Source organism: Panthera uncia (genome assembly GCF_023721935.1).
Source record: "Panthera uncia isolate 11264 chromosome C1 unlocalized genomic scaffold, Puncia_PCG_1.0 HiC_scaffold_3, whole genome shotgun sequence".
NCBI classification, from domain to species: Eukaryota; Metazoa; Chordata; class Mammalia; order Carnivora; family Felidae; genus Panthera; species Panthera uncia.
The window spans coordinates 85,181,445-85,198,542 of NW_026057584.1; the positions used below are offsets into that span (position 1 = coordinate 85,181,445).

The 17,098-nt window shown below is 38.5% G+C and overlaps 1 protein-coding gene and 1 pseudogene across 8 annotated transcripts in view; one reads left to right on the top strand and one right to left on the bottom strand.

Moving 5' to 3' along the window:
* Positions 1–17,098, top strand: part of GTDC1 (glycosyltransferase like domain containing 1) — a 391,227-nt gene that overhangs the window by 287,050 nt on the left and 87,079 nt on the right. The gene's annotated exons all lie outside the window — the stretch shown is intronic.
* Positions 15,786–16,645, bottom strand: LOC125910900 (proteasome activator complex subunit 1-like; annotated as a pseudogene).

Sequence of the window (17,098 nt, forward strand, 5' to 3'; positions counted from 1 at the left end):
CCAACAACTGTCAATCTAATCATTATATTCAGCCTACATTACCAAGCAAAACATATTTACAGCTAGATCTACACTGTTTTTACAAGTTTATTAAAAACATGTGTTGCCCACTGCCAGAAATAGCTACAGCAAATGCTGACACCAGTAGGCAAACTGTCTCTTCACTTTCTTCTGAAGATTTAGCTACCCCATCACTTTAACTATGAGTTATAAAGTAGATGTTCCTGTGTGAAAATGTGTATCATAGATAAGAACTGTGTGTGTGTGTGTGTGTGTGTGTGTATGTGTGCGTGTGTGCGCGCGCACGCACACACGTGTGCACGGGTGCACACGGTAGGGGGCAAGTGCCCACACTCAGAGGGCAAAGCGTTGGAGATGGTGGGGATGTAATAATAGAAGGGCTTAGATGAGGGGAACCAGGAGATCATGGCACTCCTTTATACCATTGAACTGGGATCAGAGGCTAACAACTAATGAAATAAAGTTAAATCATGCGGCCTTTGGCTATTTGGCTAATTTTAAAGAAGCATAACATTACCCATGGTATACTTTAAACCTCCATTTATGCTCTGTGTAGAAATTTAATTAATTTTTTAATAATCTTAGTTATAATAATTTATTATGTAATTATTGGTTTATTGACCTTCCACACAGCTCCACTGCCCTCAAAAAGCCTGTAGACCCCACATGACTCTCTCTCCCTTGTTTGCCACTGCTCCTAACATATAGTAAGAGCTCAACAAATATTTGCTCAATGACTGAATATTTAAAAAAATGGAAGGACCGAGGAAGGCCCATTTTCTATATTTAGCATGTAACCATCCTACATTATTCTTTCCTTTCTCTGAATCCTGTAGTCTATGTATATTAATCACTCAGTTCATCACTTGGCTGCATAACGTATTATGTTACTCCCTAGCTATTTGAGAGATGTACATCTAGCTCCACATTAGTTTATTGACTCTCTAGGGCCTTTGTATTATTTCTTTTCAGAAACTAATCTGATGAGGCATCCACTGGGCATTTAGTACATACTTTGTGTCTTCACTGTGTTAAAATAGATTTCAAACCAATGTGAGAAATAGCGTTCTATCATCTGGTCGGAAACATCAGTCTATTTCATTCTTCAAAGACTCCGTGAACTTCCCGAGAATTAATCCAATGGCACAGAATGATTTGGTATTTTCCTTAATAGTTAAGAGAAAACTTTCCACAAGTTGCAATTGCTCTGCATTGTTGAGTGAGTGATAATGAATTGGTTTTCCATCTCTTGGTGGCACAACAGGGTAAGTTCAAGAATGTGAAATATATTTTCAAAATGAAAAGCAAATGTCAATTTCTTTATAATCTCTTTCTAATGATGATAGTAATAATAATAATAGTAATAATGATAATAATAATAAACAACTCTGGAAGGGTGCTACCATAAAATGTTACTAAATAGCTGCGAATACCCAGTTGTACATGCTGCTGTCATAATTAATTTACAAAGCATGTTGAACTGGTCTAACTGCTTGCTTTCCCCTCTGAATATGGATACTCATTCAGGCATTTATAGAGGTGGTACTGTGCAGAAGGAATGTTGGCATGCCTTGTCATTAAAATCCTCAAAGTTTCCCAAGACCTGCAGTTTTCAGTTAAGTAGTTAATTTTTTTTTTCTTTTTGTCTTATTGTTTTCATACCATGCTTTGAATAGAAGGATTAAGTGCCTTATTGTCTCTCTACCAGGAAAGGTAGTTTGGGACAAACAGATGAATGGCTTTACAAATGGAAACCAAAAATCTTAATCTTACTATAAAAGCGTAACAGGAAACCGCTTTAGCATTTGGTTAGCTACTATAGTATATATACATAAGCCAGATAAATGTAGGTGATCAATGCTGCACACATAGTTTTCTGAACCTTTTCTTGTCCTCATAATTATCTTTAATTTTTATAATGAAACACATATTGAGTATTTGACCAAAAAAAAAAAAAAATCAAGCTGGAGATTTATGGGAAGTCATAGAATTGAGATGACAGTGATAGCAGTTGTCAGAAAACTACTCTATTCAGTGAGGAATAGAATCCAATTGGCGTTCTAGAAATCTTCAAATCATATACATTCTAGTCCAAATTAGAGACATTTGTAGGATTCTAAAACCTTTGCATGATGATTTCATCATGACTTTCAGAAAGGTGAGGTCAACATTGACATAAATATTGTGGGTGGCTTATATTTAGAATAAAAAGGGAAGATATTTTCTACAAATTGCATGAGTCCTGCCTTTGCCTTCATTTTGACTATATAGGCACTGTCCTGACTGCCTTTGGTGCTTTCTGGATGAATCTCTTGTCTCAAGTCACTCGTATCAGTCCTGGTTTTTGAACACTTTTTTCCAGATGATCTAGACTTTTGATTTATAATCCCGAGAGAAGTTACCTCTGTGACCTGTGATTAAATCTGCTCATAGAGACAGACAGACAGACAGTGATGCATTTTGGAGTGTTTTCGAAAAGTGTTAAATTCCTCAAAAGAAAATTAATATATGAAAATACTTAGTTCCTCTCTCTATATATCTCCCCCCTCTTACACTCCATGTCTTTCTCTCTCTTTTGCTGTAATTATGGTGGAGGACCCTACAAGTTGACTATTTTCAATAATATTTGATGAGAGTTAACTGAGCAGCCTTCTAAGAAAAACCTTCTCTCTATAGCCTTTTATACTTACTTTTCTGTATTATATGATCTTGTCAGGTTTTAAAAAGAATCAAGATCACTTACCTCAGAGTTGAAGAGTCATTGAAGTTATCTCTAGGTGGCTTTTCTTCTTAAAGTATGGTTTTAAGTTTTACCTACTTTAATTCTACTGCGAGGGTTGAAATAGATTTTTATACAATAGTGGATCATATCTATCTATCCTTCAACTAAAAACAATAATGGAAAACAGTGACAAAAAAATAATAAAAACCAAAACTATCTTTAGTTTGTTACTTTTTACCATTTCTTGTTTGGCTAATATTTTATTATGTCCAAATATGAAACCACCATGTATTGATAAAATTAACAGGCGATTTTGGTCTGATAATGTTGGCATCATTTCTGATTTTTCAACATCAAGTCCATATGTCCTGGATCTTAACTGTTTTGATTTGACAGTGTTAGTTGCCTGTGGAAGTCCACGTGGGGAGCCTGGTCATAAAGATTGGTTATGATTCTCCATGTGTAATACCGAGGACAGCGCCCCACCATTTCTGTGTTCAGGAGATGGTGTCCTCTAGTCATTCCATATGGACTTGTTAAAATAGTTCATACTACCATCAGATTTGGTGATTTCAAAGTTGTGAAATCAGCAGTGACTGTGTATCATAACTGTTAGAAAATGTGTCTTACATCTGGCTCTCTCTTCAATTTTTGCTGAAAATAACATAATAAAGCCTCAGGAGTATAACAGTCTTCTGTTGTACTTTGCTCTGCTTCTAGCCTTAACCTTTTACCTTTTGCTCCACATCTAAGCTTTTCTACACTCTATGGCTAAATTAACCTTTCTAAAACATCATCCAATACAAGCCTATTACATTAAAATCTTTAGTTTCTACTAGCTTCAAGTGAAAGCCACATTTCTCAGCCTGCCACCATACATTTCTTTCCCTTTTTCCCCTCTCTGAACTCATGTTCTCCAAGCATATCATCCACGTTTCTTTTTTTTCTTCTTTTTTAAAATGTTTATTATTTATTTTTGAGAGAGATAGACAGAGTGTAAGCAGGGGAGGGTCAGAGAGAGAGGAAGACACAGAATCCGAAGCAGGCTCCAGGCTCTGAGCTGTCAGCACAGAGTCTGATGCGGGGCTCGAACTCATGAACCATGAGATTAAGACCTGAGCCAAAGTCGGACTCAACCAACCTAGCCACCCAGGAGTCCCCACATTTCTTTTTACCTTTGCATTTTCCTCTACCTTCTTGTCGTACTGTGGTATTGTGGAAAGAGCATAAACTTTGGATGGACTGGCAATGGATTCAAATCTTGAATCTACCACTTAATAGATACATGGTTATAAATTATTTAATCTGAGCCTCAATTTCCTCATTGGTAAAATAAGAGTAAAAGACAAGTGCAGAGAACATTAAATTGAGGGTAATTTGATTTCAAACATGTACAAACACACACACATACACACACGATTCTAGTAGGAGGTATTCAGTTCTATTTTTCCTGATATTCCCTTTTTTTCTTCTCAATTCTTATCTGAGACCAGACCATACTTTCACATTCACCTTCTCTCTTCTCCATGAGGTAACTTCATTCTCTCCTAGTCCCGAGCTAGAACTCCCTCTCAGAATTTCTCTGACATTTGTGGCCAGTCTTAAGCACCAAGCATGGCTTACTCTGTGATTTGTTTATTGTATGATATCAGATATACACCACAGTCTGTCTCCCCTGTGGGCGAATAACGAAGGCATAGGTACCATCTCATAATACATTCCCGTGTCAAGCCTGTCAGGGTAGGACATTACAAGTGCTAGAAACTTAATGTACCTTCGCTCTTGCTGGTGTGCTGATGATAATGACATTACTGGGAAATCTCAAGCCAGCCACCACATATTTGCACAAAATCAGCTTCATTTCATCTAAGAGTTGTGGACATTTTTGAAGCAAGGGGTATATATGTACCAATATGTATGTCCCAGTTACTTCGCTGTCATATAATCTGATGGCTGGTGCCCAGACTATCCAGTTGTTAAGTACTTTTTAATGTCTCTCCACTGTTTATGGTACATCTTCTAATGCAAAATCTTTATGAATTGCTTTATATGCTTATATTTAGTTCCCCTTGGAAAGAATTCAAAACTGCAACTTTCTTTGATTATCTGGTTTGGAAAAGAAATGTGTGATTTCTGATGAATTGTGTGCTATTTTCTGAGAATTTCTCCACTGACACATCTTTTGAACAGAAAGGATTTGTTGCCCAAGTTCTTACTCATGAGCTTTCAATAGACTTCAGATGTGGAGAAGCATTGCCCTCCTCAAATACGATTTGCAACTGCATTTCATTCACGTTCCTCCCTTTCATGAAATTGAGATGGACGTCTGGGCCAACTATAAAGAAAAAAAAATAGATGTGAATTGCATTTATTCTAATAATATCAGATTGTCCTACAAACTTATGCTTGATGCTGTAAGGCACAATCACATATCTTGGATATTTTTTCTTTTTTAAGTACAATGAAAGTTAAAACATGGTAATATTGACTCTGCCCAACACAAATGTGGTCTATTTCAAAGTGAGGTAGCTATCTGGAAGAGATTTTCAACTTTGGATTATGTTGATGCTAATGGTTAAACCTGCATACCTTGTCTTTGATGTTCTGTCTGGGCTCATGTGAAGTAATGGGATTAAAAATAAAGTGTACACCTTTCTTTTGATCTGAGTACCCACAAGGAAAAAAATTATTTAAAGAGCCTGTCTCCTGCTATAATTTAGCAAATACCACTGCTCTAACAAAACCGATATGATGCCGGGGCCCAGTTTACAGATTTGACAGGTAATGTACACTAAAAGTTTTCATAGCCATTGTTCTTTTTCCTTAAGCAATGTCATTGCAGATAGTGCTGTATGAATGTGGCTTTATACCATCTACAAAAATCAAGGCAAGTTCAATTAATTTTAAGCAATCTCTTAACAAAGTAGACGATTTAGGACTGTTAGTTAGTGACAAAGTGACAGCAAAAAGATGCTGGCGCAGGAACTTTACCTTGCTGGGCTAGTTCCAAAAAGAACCTGTTTATTGCATATTTTCTAATGAGACTTTACTCATCTTCTGCTTGGTGGACCATATATATATTCATACATATACATATTCACATACTTGAAAGACTCTAATCAATATAGAAACTAACCACTCCAAACTGTGCTCGTTTCAAAAATGAATGAATAAGGTTTTCAAATATTTTCCCTTAAGGAAAAGAAAAAGGGGTAGGGGGAGACAGATGCTTTCCTCAGGTGAACTAAAAAAGCTTAGCTTGGGTTAACTGTGCCTGGAAACCCTTAACCCAAGTTAGCCATTGTGAGTCCTTTATGAAACCCTTTGGTGTTTTGAATAGATCTTTTAGTAGACAAGTGGCTTTTTCCGCAAACTCCAAGGTCATACAAGACACACCAAAAGGAGATGGTAACTTCAAGTTCCCTTTTCAGTATTTATGATCTTAGGAGGTGTGATGAATCCGTAACATAAGACCAAAACAGAACTCTTCACATTCTTTCTAAGACCAGCTTCTCTTCCTCTTTCTGTCTCTGCTTTTGCAGTCATTGTTTTTGTTTTATTTTGTTTTTCCTGTAAATGGTGGTACTGTTCTCTGTTCATCCAGGTTCACCTGTCCCACCGGGTGATGGAATAACATTTAAGCTCCTTGCCAAGTCCTTTGCCCTGAAGGCCTTCCACAATCTCTAGTATTATCTCACTTCTTTCTAACCACTGTCCCTCCTTCGAGCTGGACTGACTTCCCTCCTCTGTCCTTTGTCTGACAAATACTGACCCCTGTGCCTGAATGCAGCCTAGCCCTTAGTTTCTTTTTACCTTTCCCCCAACAGGCCTGCCTATACTGAACTGAAGTGTCACTCATACTGTTGAAAGTTGCCCTGCAAAAAACATACCAAGCAAAAGGCATCTCCTCTGGGAACTCACATAGAGAATCATTTGTTCTTGTCATCTCGACAAAGGCCACACTCCATAGCAGGGCATCCAATGTATGGGGCCTTCGTGATTCTCTCTGCAATCTTTTTCCCAGCACTCTGGTCCCACCTCCTTATACACACAGTAATCCTGCCTTGGGGAACCAAACTCCCCGACTGGTTCTACTCTCCCTTGCCTCCACCTCCCCCATATTCCCTCATCTGCCTCAAATGTATCCTTCCTCCCCCTGGGGCTCTCCCTCACTTATCCTGCAGTGCCCCTAGGAAGCCGCCTGTAAACTTGTTCCATGCTCCAACTTGCTCTGGACCCACTCTGATCCCAGCCCTTATTACATAACACTACAATTAACCTTTCCACTTCTTTTTGTTTGTTTGTTTGTTTGTTTGTTTGTTTGTTTGTTTTTTACTTCACTAGATTGTGAGCTCCTTGAAGTCATGGCCACATTTTGTTTATCACTGTATCCACAGAACAATGCCAAATATAAGACCCTAAAGAGGTTTGCTAGTAGTAAGAACAGATGTGGCGCTTAGAGTCTGTCTTATATTATGGTTCATTCTAACTATTTTCTATTGGAACATAAATGTCCTAGCGGCAAGCGTTGTGCTTTATGCAGCTTCCTTCCTAGAGTGTATTGTACTATTTGTATATGACAGATATTTACAGAATGTTTTTCTCTTGAATTATTCATTCAGATGAGTGTTAGTCTTCAAACCGTGCTCTCACAAAACTACAGTTACTTCAGTGCTGATGTTATTTCTTAAAATATTTTGGGAAATGGCCTCCACTAATAGTTTAGGAACCACCCAAGTAAACTTTAGTACTTATTGTGACCTAAGATATTTCTCAACTTAGTCATCACAGTCAGTCTTTTTTAACTCTGACTTCTGGTTAGAAGTTAAAAATGCCTCAACCCCCCAGTTTAGTAATTTTGAGCATATTCATTATAATGATTTGTGAAATTCCCAAGGGCAATGACAGTATCTGGCACAGTCTTCCTTGAAGATGAACACAAATGAATGAATGATTGAATGGAAGAAACAAGTATATGACCACCTCTGAAGACCAAAAATGTACTCCCTTATTTCCAATGATATCAACCTAATTGGAGTGCATTTTGGAAGAGATCAGTTATGTCAGTGTATTTCTTTCAGTGAAATGAAAAATAATAATAAATCTGCCTCACTGTCTAAGAGTCATGCCCTTCATTTTCTGTGATGGGTAAGGAGCTTTGAGCCACTGACAGGTGTGTCGGTATTTGGGTTTGAGTTCTTCCCATCATCTGATAACGGAGTCCTTTCTTTGAAGTCTTCCTTGTCGGTCCCCCACCCTTGGGATTCTAGACTGTCACCTACTAAGCTTCTTTCCTCATAAACTCTTATTTTGCTCCATGCCATCTTTCTTTCTGTTTCTTTTCTTTCATTCCAGTTATTGGATTTTCTGACACCTTACTGCAAGATCCTCTTATCTTTACGGCCATGGACTTTTAGGGTCTTAGTGACATACATAGCTCACTGGCATAGATACTCTTAGTGTGTACAGTAAATTAGAAGAGAATATCCTTAAAAAACAAGTTGGAGTCCTAGACCTCCAAGTAGGGCAAATAGGAAAAAAAATTTTTTTAACATTTTTTTCTTCTTTTACAAACTGGCATTAAGTCTGGTGAAATAAATGAATGATGTCAAGTGCAAGTTAACTCATGCAGACACAAGTGATAATGAAGTAGAACAGTCATGAGGGCACAGTTTCTTTAAAACAAGAGCCACGAGGATTTATTGTATTCTAAGTGTTATCATCGCTGCCATTCACATACGCATGCATATTTGCACACACAGGCATCTAAAGCTGAAACTGAATACAGGGCACTTTCTGCTTTGAACTTTAAGAATAATTTAAAAGTATTCTAAAAGTCAACTTTGATTCCCTTCTTTTGTGGAATATTTAAAGAAAAAAAGAAGCATGGAAGCAAAGGGAACATATTTCTCGCATAAGTCTTTGCTATTAGAAATCGAGAATACGTAGCCCCTATTTTTATCACTCTGAATGGCATATATTTCTTAAAGCAGACCGGGTTTTCAGCAAGTCAGCCATAGTTTTCCAGAAGTATACAAGTAGCTTCAATGACATTTCATCAAATGGTTTCCAAAGTACAAGTTTCTAAGACTTCAGCCTACTGGGTCAACTTTAAAAAGAAACCATGTCAATTGAAAAAAGTTTAAGAAAGTCAAGGCCAGTGCTGGTCAGTGTACTGGAAATGGATATTACAGCACTCACTGTTGCTCCTTTGCCTTTCCAGTCCCTGTAAACCTCCACTTAAAAACAGGAGTGACCCAGACACAAGACAGGACAAGATTGTGGCTACATGAGATGATATCAAGGACTTGGTGGCATCACTCCCCACAACTATAAGCAAAGGGCATATTTGATTTGCGAATATTTCTCAGAAAAGACATTTTTTTATTTTCCATTATTGAACAAAACAAAGAACTTACCGCAGAATAAAGCTTGCCAAATTTGTTGATTTTAGAGGAAACCTCAGACTTGTTATTCCTCTTTCAGGGGGTATCAGAGTGATAATAGTAGAAAGCCCCTTAGCCCAGAAGCCTGAAGACATGGTTCTAATCCCTTGACAGAGTCAAAAGTCCCTTAGCTTTATCTTTGATCTAAGTTTTCTAGAGTAGTGTTCCCTAAAATGTGTTCTATTCATGTAGATCCATGAAATGAGCCTTAAAAAAAAAAGAAAGAAAGAAAGGAGGTGCAGGGACACCGCTGCAAAATTTATCTCCCTGTAAATATTCACCAAGCACATTCATATTTAAGTCAGAGAATCCCTGAAGTAAGTAAAACTGTCTAACTTGATTCAATCTAATATTTAATCTAATATTTCAAAACTTAATATTTAACCACATTTTTTTAAAAGTTCATAGAGCATTTACTAAAATCCTGAGGAGCTAGTATATTCCACAACACAGTTTGGGAAAAGGTGCTTTTTAGACCTTTGGCTCTCTACCTCAAAAATGAGGGGTTAAAATTAAGTAATTTCTCTGGCTCCTATCCAATTTCAATTCTATGGCTGTATAAAAATTTTAGTTTTTGTAGTCACCAAAGTCAGAAGTTACATAAATGCCGGGGAGTAGGATGATTTTTCACACAAAGTAAGTAAAAACAAAGATTTTTATACATGTGTGTTTACCATCAAATAAACAATCTCTTCCTCTCCATCTTAGGCTCCTTCATACTCTTTTAAAAATTAATGTAAAATCCACACACCGTTCCTTATTTTTAATTTTTAACCTAATACAAATTTGATTTCTATTGAAACTTAAAATCCATATATAGTATCATACACACACACGCGCACACACACACACATACACTCACACATATGTATATACTTGTGTGTATTATCCTATATATAGTATCAGTTTAAAACTGTATGGTAAGGCCACAGGAAAAAATAGGAACTATTTTTTTAAATCTTTATGAAACTCTGTATTTTTCAAGTCTCATTGCTGTTGTTGTTATTGCCCTCCCCCACATCATAAGTTCCTCGGAGAGCATGAACAGTATTCTCCGCATTATTTTTGAATGTTCCATTGCACACGATATTGGATACTCTGTAGTTGCTTCTTATTTTTGTAAAAGTACCCAATAATGGCTAAATTGCTTACAAGGAAGCTACACTTTCTCTCGTGTTCTTAAATGTTCTACAGGTACAGAGACAGTTATATTCTTGTTTTTAAACTATTGGAGAAGCAAAACATTTGTAGAACTAATACCTACTTACAGAATAACATGGTCTCTGCCTGCCTGGGATGGGCTATGTTGCTGTGTCTCTGTGTCACCGTAACTAAGTCATGGCTATGTCATCCTAACTATGGGGCGTTAACTCTTAGACTCTTAATTTACCCATGCGCAAAATCTTTTAAGGACATTTTTCAAACTGTTTGCTATCTAACTATCTCCTTCTCCACTCCCCAATTTTTATGTATATATCAAATGCTGTGAAATGTCTCAAAGTATAGTGGAAAAACTCTTCTCACAGGATAAGCATCCTTGTTTATAGAGTTAATATGATGTTCACAACAATGAATGATTATGAATAGATATCTTTCACTGGGGAAGGAAGCCGATGAGGTTAAGGAAAAAACATTTCTTGAGCACTTGCCATGTGTCAGGCATAGCCATTATCATTTAATTCACACAAGTGGAGGCATTATCAACATTCTCGTGATAAACTGAGGCTCAAAGAGACTGACTTTTTTTACCAAAGTCACACACTAAGTGGTAGAGTTGAGATTTAAGCTAAGTACTTCTAATTTCAAGTCCATACTCTTTCTGAAATGGAAACAGTGGCATATTTTTTTTTTCTAAAATCATCTAGCAATTGAAGTGTTGTGTTACAGAAAGATTTTTAAGGAGAATTGAACCATTGAGTTGTTCTAAGGAGATTTCTATATCCATTTTATCAGATTGCCAAAATTCCGGAATCCTTTTCTCTTTCTGCCTGAATGCATTACATATGTCTAAAAAAGTTCGATAATAAAGTAAAAAATCATTTATCGTAGTCACTGATGAGTGTTATATTACATTTTGAGATGGTTTTCTGAAACACGTGTCTGTGGAATATTGTATGTAAAATTTCAGATAGATTGTTCTTTGAAATTTAAAACAGTACAGAGTGGCCCTAGGGCATTTGTTTGTTTGTTTGTTTGTTTTCTGCCCCTGTGCCCACAGCCCTGAGTATCTCCTTCTGGCTGGTTGACTCGGTGCTGTCACCACCAGATCCCTCAGCTTTGGGTGCATACCTGCCGCCCCCCACCCCCGCCCCCCCACCCCCCACCCCCCCCACCCCCCGCCAAGGCCTGGAGATGAGCTGGCCTCAAGTGAAGGGTGAGGGGACACCCACACACAGAGTGTGTTTTTGCTGTTTATGTTACAGTCAGCACTGAAGGACGCACAGCTTCTCATGGATAGATGGTAAATATTTTCCATTTAATTTTTTGCAAAAATGTGTTGAGATGATATTCATATAACTTAAAATATAACCACTTTAAAATGAACAGTTCGTTAGCACTTAGGTCATTCACAAATGTGCAGTAGAACATTAGAATAGAATAGAACCACCACTTCTATCTAGTTCTAAAACATTTTCATCACCAAAGTAAAACCCCTCACCCATTAAGCACTTTCTCTCCTATTTCTCTCTCCCCAGCCCTGGCAGCCACCAATCTGTATTCTGTCCTTATGGATTTATTTATTCACATAGATGGAATCATACAACATGTGATTCTGTGTCTGGCTATATTCCTTTATATTCCTTTAGCAGAATATTTTCAAAGTTCATCCATCTTCCATCATGTATCAGTACTTCATTCCTTTTTATGGCTGAGTAATATTCCATAGTATGTATATACTCCCACTGGTTTGTTCATTTATTGACTGATGGACATTTGGGCCATTTGTACTTCAAGGCTATTTATTGGACATACTACTTGTAATTGCCCCCGCCCCGGCCCCTGCCGCCTCCAAAAGCCTGTTGCAAAAGCACTTCAAATGGGCAGTTTACAGTTGCAGAGGGGGCATGATAGGCCTGCATCTGATGTTAACCTGCCATTAAGGTTCTTTTTGATGCTGAACTCACTAAAATGTATTGTTATGCTACCTTGATGAATGATATACAGTATATGTGGGTTATATGTACTGTATCAAAAACCAGATATCTTTCAGATGTAATATGTAACTATTTATGGTGTTGTTGTTTGTGTTCTGTGCTAAATCTAATAGAATTATACATGCCTATTTGGATAGCTTAGGTTAGAGACACAAAAATAAGTTCTCCCCAAAGCGTTAAGTGTACTCTTTTGTCAATTAATAAAGAAAAGCTATTGAAAACATTAAATTATCTGGCATGTCTACATATATAATAATTATGCAGCCCAAGCTTTTCCTTTTGCAACAATTTATATATTACATAAACCTAAGTTTCTCATCCAAGTATCATTTCAAGAGAAGCAAGTTTAAATAATGGAGGCAATGGGGAAACATAATATTACGATAATGTTCTTTGGTGCGGTTTGGAGGGTTTTAGGAAACATTTGGAACTATTTTTCTCATAAAGTCACTTAACTATTGAAGTGTTATGATAGCATTTCCCTCTGTGTTGTATACAATACAAAAGGAGTCCAGCTAAAGGAGACAGCAATTCTTAATATCCTGATGAGAGGGATTTCCACTAACCGGCAAATTACATGCCCTGGTATCCTGGTATTAATTTAATCCAAAGATACAGCAAAATAAGGAAGGACCAGGTGATTTAAGGAGTCTCCTTTGCTTTCAAATGCCCATTTCTTTGCAGCGTCACTTAGCAAAACTACATGAAACTTTCAGGCATAGATGGAAAAGGACCTAAATTTTCAGAGTGTAAATACTCTTAACTAAATTGATCTAATTTTTTCTTGAGCATTTCGAACAAGATTATAAACTGATACTTTTCTGAAAACTGTTGTGATGAAGAAAATATTCAAACTTTTCTTACACCATTATTATTGGCCTCTTTGAAACTTGACAGATATGTGCCTCAAAGGTTCTAAACATCTGTCAAGTGTTAACTTAAATTCCCCTGTGAATTGATAACCATTATGTTCTTCGCATTTGACATATAGATATTCACTGGTGATTGTTTCTTATTATAAAATAACTATAGCCTTTATATAAGTTTAAATTGTAACAGCGATTAAAATGTAATGCTTTTTTAAGGTATATAATCTTTGAATAAGGAAATGAAAGCTATTTCATGTGTGCTCTTAAGTATAGAATATTTTTGTTATATTGGAGCTTAAAAACCATTTCTGTTGAGGGCTGCAGTGCTATCTATTATTACGGATGACTAGAGGCTATGGCTAAGCTATACATCAGAATGAATAAATTTCCTTGTCAGTGAACGTTGGGAAAGTACTTGAGAGACCAACCTCAAGAAAAGGGAATTTGTTTCAGGCTGTCGTTGAAGTGGTCATTTCCAACCCCCTCCCCTTCAAACAAAAATGAGACAGAACAAAACAGTGGCTCCAACAGCAGGTAATGTAAAGGAAAGAGAGGAAACTGGAGAACAATGTGGACTTTAATTGAACTCCCCTTCCAAATGAAGCCGCGTTCTTTTGGTAGGATGGAGTGAGGACCATCGGCAACTTCAATTAAACTAATGGGACATTTTTCCATTTCCAAGTAGAATTTTCCGGGGAAATGGACTGGAGGTGGGATTGAAGGCCGAGTGGCATCCAGCATCCACCATCCACCACCTCTCATTGTCTTGCAACCTGAACAAAAAAAGTATGGCCTAAGACAGAGGCCACTAAACCACTCTGAACTGCAACTGAGGACAAATGATTAACCGTTTCATTGCCAGGGGCCTCACCACAGAAGTGAGCGGGGCAGAATCCTCCCTGGAGCTTAGAGGCCATACGCTAGGTACACAGCGGGTAAGGGCTGAGCAGTGGTGTGTGTGCACCCGCCCTTGCTGGGGCGACATAGTCTAAATCCTAGAAGCCGGAGTTGCATTGCTATGTCGAGGCCTTTTATCCTAACTCAGGGAGAGATTTAAACAACAATCCTAGAATCTTTCATTGGCGGGTATCCTAGTGCTCTGTGTATCCAAGGGGACAGTCTGATTGTTCATACATCTTACCTTAGAAAGACCCAAAGTGAGATTTCCTCACTCTACCCATCCACCCTAATGCTACCCTCTTGAACACAGACCAAGCAGCAGAAAACAAGTGGAGTCCTTGACCGTGTAAGAACCCTGGTACCTGAACAGGTGCTGTCCTCAGTTCTGCTCTGTGCACGCATGCGGTTGCACGCATACCACACTTCCCACACCATCTTTTCCGTGGCATAAAACCTATCTGTTCTCAGGTTTTTGAAATGCATCTCTGACCTAAGCACATACCAAATTCTGTTTACTCCCCGTAGTTTTCCTCTGTTGCTAAGAGCTTTGTGATCCGAAGTAGTCACTTTCTTTCAAGTTCCTGATCATTTCCACATCCCCTACTCACCTCTCCATCTCAAATTGTCTGAGTTAAGTCCAGAAAAGTAGTTTCCCTACTTGTTTCATCTGCCTTTTTAGAGCTTAAACTCTTAGCAGAGTAAGTCAAGAATTTACCCAATATTGTGTTTTTGCCAAGCAAGCAAGCCTTCCAGATGGTGTCCTCATGGTTGAAGTCCCCCCACCACTACTTTATGTTACTTCTGTTCCTGCTTTGTAGTCTCTTACCAAACCATGTCCTCTACCTGGCCTGGCAGCCTGCAATGCACTTCCCAAAAGAAATATGTGTATATATCACCACTGTTTTTTCTCTTTTCTTTAAAGTGTTTTCACCCTTGGTTTTATAATCTACAAGACAGATATTATGAACTTCGTAATATACATAGCTCTCTACTTTGAGCTAATCTTTTTCTTTTGGATGAAGTTTTCTTTTTGGCCAGGTGTTGTTCTAAATAATAGCACTAATATTAAAAAGCTAGTATTAGATAATTACTATGTGCCACATTCGGTATAGGTTATTAACATCTATAACTTCATTTGATACAAACTAACAGTAATTCTTTAACATCTTTTTTTAATGTTTTATTTATGTTTGAGAGAGAGAGAGAGAGAGAGAGAATGGGGGAGGGGCAGAGAAAGAGGGAGACAGAATCTGAAGCAGGCTCCAGGCTCCGAGCTGTCAGCACAGAGCCTGACACGGGGCTCAAACCCACCAACCGTGAGATCATGACCTAAGCTGAAGTCAGACACTTAACTGACTGAGCCATCCAGGTGCCCCTATTGACAGTAATTCTTAGAATATAGATACAATTCTGTGATTTTACCTATGAGGAGACTCAGGCTTGAGGAAGTTAAGTAACTTGCCCCAGGGCTACACTGTAATAAATGATAAGCCCAGGGTTTGAACCCAGAGTCCTAATACTTCAATACTTGTATCCCTTTATTTATTTTATTTCATTTTTTTTAAGAGCAGTGGTATGACCATTTATTATGCCTGGGAGGCAAGGGGAGGGAGTAACCTCAAAAGGCTGAAGATAGGGAGGGGAAAGTCTGGAGTCCTGTGTAAATGAGAGGAAGGTCTCTGCTGGCCTATTACAGAATAAGAGAAGAGTCTCAATAGATCATTCCTTTTGTTTCTTACCTGGGCTTCTTGACCTTCTCAAAATTCTTCAGGATGATATCATATAACACAGCATAAGCATCACGGATCTCCGTGACCATCAACCGGATGTCCCGGTACTCTGCCTCATCCAGCTTGCACACCAGCTGCCTATAGTCACCGACATGGGCTGCTTGGCTGCTTTGGTCACAACATCGCGCCACTCAGAGAAACACTTGGAGATTTGAGTGCGGAAGCCTTCCAGCTTATGTGAAGGGTGGTCATCAGTTCAAATACTTTCTCCTGGACAGCCCCTCCAGAACTGTTCCCATCCTAGAGCTGAGGTATCTGCAGGTGGTGACCAGATTGACCGGCTCAAAGGCATCCTTGATCTCAGACTTGAGACCCTGACAGAGGACCACGATCTTCTCATTGCAGTTCACTGGGCCACAAGGAGGACCTTTGTCTTCATCTTCCCCTTTCTTCTTTTCATCTTTGTCCTCCTTCTGCTGCTGTTTCTTCCACTCCTCCTTCTCTTTCTCCTTGGTTGTATCAGGTACTTGGATGTCCAACCAGGCCTTCAGATTGCTCAGGTTGGCTTCCTTGAGAGTTGGCTCCTTTAAAAATGCATCCAACTCAGAAGTCTTCTTGGGGAGGTGGCTCCCAGCAGGTTATTTGTCTTGATACACAGGTTTTCATGGAACACGTCTACCTTGGCTCGGGCTTCAGCCTAGATCCTGAGCATCGCTATGGCTGGGGCGGGGGGCCTAGCATCCCACAAGAGGCGGAGTGAGCACGGGGACAGGAAAGTGAAAGCAGCACTCACCACCTGCATGACCTTCCTCAGGTAGCAGGGAGTCAGTGCTTACATTCTTATTACCCGCTTCCCCTCCCCTGTTGCCTTGCAGTATCTTAGAAGTAAAAATTCCAAGTTACATCAACCTCTTAACGTTCAACTCTGTGCATTGTTTAAGGACCCCTTAGGCTCTAAGGGGTTGGTTTCCCTTTATTTTCTATTTATTTTCCCTGAAATTTTCCAGGCATTTTTACCAATTGCTCCTGTGTTATGTCCCCCATAGTTTCAGGTTTTACAATTGTGTCTGAGGGATTTTTCTCCCTCTCCCCCTTCTAAAATTTAGCTTTGAGGCTTTTTGATGATACTGGCAAATAGGGATATTCTTTCCTAGCTTCATTGAAGAACACTTTTTTCTAATGTATTCTTCCCTGTGTTGTTTATAAAACCAACTCTTAGCACTGTGCATGTAGCCAGCTGTTTGCTCCTTATACC